At 35.9% G+C, this 3,412-nt stretch overlaps 1 protein-coding gene across 49 annotated transcripts in view; it reads right to left on the bottom strand.

Annotated features, from left to right (window-relative positions):
* Positions 1 to 3,412, bottom strand: part of LOC126295245 (basement membrane-specific heparan sulfate proteoglycan core protein) — a 1,297,357-nt gene that overhangs the window by 114,976 nt on the left and 1,178,969 nt on the right. The gene's annotated exons all lie outside the window — the stretch shown is intronic.

Raw genomic sequence — 3,412 nt, 5'->3', positions numbered from 1 at the left:
ACGCCACACCGCCCCGCGGCTTCACTCAGTTCTGTCACCTACGAGGCTACTGCGGACGCAGGTCCGGAGACAGTGTGGCAGTTTGTGAGAAAGTGTAAAGACGAGGGCGGGAACGAGAAGGAGGTTACGGAGGAGGTGCAGTGAATGGTGTAAATGAAACTGGTAGTCTCGAGTCTGTGTAGCTGGACGCGAGGTCGGAAAAAATTTCTCGGTAGTACCACGGCCTCTTCAGGTGAGGACAACAGAAGAAATTATTGAAGATATTTCAAATCTCTTTAAAAACTAGTGAAAATGTGCATTTATGTTATCACACTTATTTCATTTTATTAATTTAAAACATCATTAATCGTAGCATTTTTCTCTGGTTTAAGTATACATCTGGAAGTGTCACTTGCATGCATATTACCGATGTATTTCTACATTTGGCACTGAAGATTTGAGCCCAATTTCACCTTGGCTCGCAGCACTGCACATATGTTGCTATAAAACGTGACAAAATATTGCACAACCAATGCGTATTTACATTTGTAAATTAGCATTACTTATGTTCGTAATTAAACATTAGCTGTGTTTTACATAAAAAGTGTAGTACTCCACATGCAAACATTTTTACATTGCGCTTTGCCACGACTGTTATGAAATAGAATGTGTAATTACAAGTTACTGTATTCAATCAGTATTTCTTATACTGTACTTTCCACTATGCTCTACAAAGGGTGAAATCTTCATTATCTGGTGGATTTAAGTCAATCAAAATGCATATTTGTACAGTATGTCAGATTTTTGGGTAACATGTGTAACTATCTTTCAGGAGCCACAGGCTCTTTACCTGTTGTGTTAAAAGCATACACAATTTGCCTACACTATTATACACACTAGATCAAAATTCATGCATTGTGATTCCTTGCATTCCAATAGTATAGAAATTACTTGACGAAAATTTTGCCCCATTCACAGTTTCGGTTGAAAATTGACATCATAGAAATGGAATCTAGCAACATTGTAACTGTGTGCACTTAGTGATATGGGAGAAGTTTTGCTATAGAATACTCAAGTTCGGTTCTGGATCTAGGTGTAATTTCTGTAAGCTTTTCAATAGGGATATATTAAAAAAGAAATACCACATTAAGTAAAAGGGGCTAGTTGTAATATTTTAAACAGAACATCAGTTACAGCATGCAAATGGACTGGAAAGCATGAAAGGGTGTACTGCTTGGAAGAGAATGGAATAAATGCTTAAAAGGTAAAACACGCCTTTAAAATTGCAATGATAGAAACAATTTTACTTTAATTTACGTCTTACTATTAAATTAGTGCACGTGTTTTGTGTAAGACCTTCTACAACTGCTGTACAACAATTAAAAATCCAGGTAGCATATCGTGCAATCTAAAATTAGAAAATAAAAAAATAATTACAACTAGACATAGAATCAAACTTCAGCATTCTGATACAAAACTCTATCCACTGTACTAAGTGGGCAACATATATATGAAGTACTGAACAGTGGTACTTTTTGTAATTTACATGTGATTACAGTATTGTCAAATTGCCTTTCTTTGACTGAAAATATGCGCAGGACAAAATTTTGTAACTGAATTTTTAAATTACTAGTATGCAAGGAACCATGCTGTAGTGTCCAAGTGCTCAAATTTTGGTTCACACTGTATATAATTAATGTTCAACATGAAAACGAGCCTGTGATCAGTTAAAAACAGTGCCACAGGTTACCCAAAAGTTGTACATAAAATATGTATATGCTTTATTATTAACTGACGTAAATCCATTTCATGCTGGAGGTTCGATACTCTGAAACGAATACCGGAAATAAAAATAAATTCTGCCTAGTCTCAACTGACAAATCTTACTGCTTTAATTCAAAGTCAAATCAGGCCAAATACATCAGTGTCAAACACAGCAATGAAAACATGGATGCAGACAGTACTTTCAGATGAGAGCAGAAATCAGACAAAAATGCTACCACTGATACTGCTTTATCAGTAAAATGATATCCATACGGTAATTTAAATATACAGCTTTTAGTGATTGCAAAGAGAGACTTGAAATAATTCTAATAATTGTAAAGGATTTATGGACGTCAGGGGGCACGTAAGTGAAGAAAATACCAAAGAGAGCAAAAGAAAAGGAAGGAAAATTAGGATTTAATGTAGTACCAAAAAAGTCATGCTAGTGCAAATTATTCTCAGTATTCTTCATGTATCAAATTAGAACAGATAACTTACAACGGGCCAGCAACTATAAGTGTTACATCACAGATGACTTACAACATTTAGAGATCACAAAGAAATTTTCAAGTTATCTTCACTCGAACAGTTGCTTCTAATGTCAGAAATTAACAAAATCTCTGACCCTATAATGACAGCCAGTCTCCTGAAAAGGGTGACTGAGGTTATCTTTAAAATTTGAAATATTTATTTTAATTTCATATGAGAATACTGAGAATTATTTAATGTCAGAAATGTTTTTCCTGTAAGGTAACTACTGATTAAGGGCAAGCTCATATTTGACAATGAGGGAACATTAGGGTTCAACAATTAGGCAGCTAAGGATGAAGCACGAGATCAGATTCGATGCAAGTACCTCACTCAGCGAGGTGTGAAAGGGTAGTCAAGGCATTTGTTGTTACTGAATTCTGAAGTACACTTACAAAAGAAGTGGGTTTATCAGCTGGTCAGGCAAGACAACTGCAGTAGATTCTGCATGCTATATGAAATGATACATTATGACAGAACTATAATTTAAAATTTTCCCCTGGCCATTACATGTGTAAAGGCTTATGCACTTGAATTTTGTACAGCTTGTGTCATAACAGCAAAAGCTGACACAGGTGAAAATACACTACAATAGAGGCAAAAATGTTATAGTAAACATGGGCCAGCAGATGAGTCTTTCCTGAGATAAATGCAAATGTCTGGTTACAAGCCGCAATGACTTCTGTATGAAGTTACTACAAATGTTGATATGTTAACTTTCTGATCATGTCTCCAACTAACTGACACAAATTTTTCATACATTGCCAATGGTTGGGAAAAGTGGCAGATGCACAGTAGGTACCGGCACATTTTGCTGCTGACATAGGATGCCACGTAATGCGTCAGTACAGTCCAATACATATAGGTCAAGCAAGGCCCTATAACTTGGCTTCCAAGGTCACCTGACCTCAATCCCATGGACTTTTCTACCTGTTGTCATATCAAAAATGAAGTGTACAGCACTTCTGCCGATATGGTTTAAGATCTGGAACAGTGAATTGTATAGTCTTGTCAAGATTTACAAGATTGTCAGATGGATTTTGAAATAATTTGTAACTTAATGGAAATGAATGCATTATTGCATCCAGATGCAAGGACAACATGTGAAACACCTCCTTTAACAGGTGTGAGTGTACATTAA

Source organism: Schistocerca gregaria, chromosome 11 (genome assembly GCF_023897955.1).
Source record: "Schistocerca gregaria isolate iqSchGreg1 chromosome 11, iqSchGreg1.2, whole genome shotgun sequence".
NCBI classification, from domain to species: Eukaryota; Metazoa; Arthropoda; class Insecta; order Orthoptera; family Acrididae; genus Schistocerca; species Schistocerca gregaria.
This window is presented reverse-complemented; position numbering and strand designations above follow the sequence as displayed.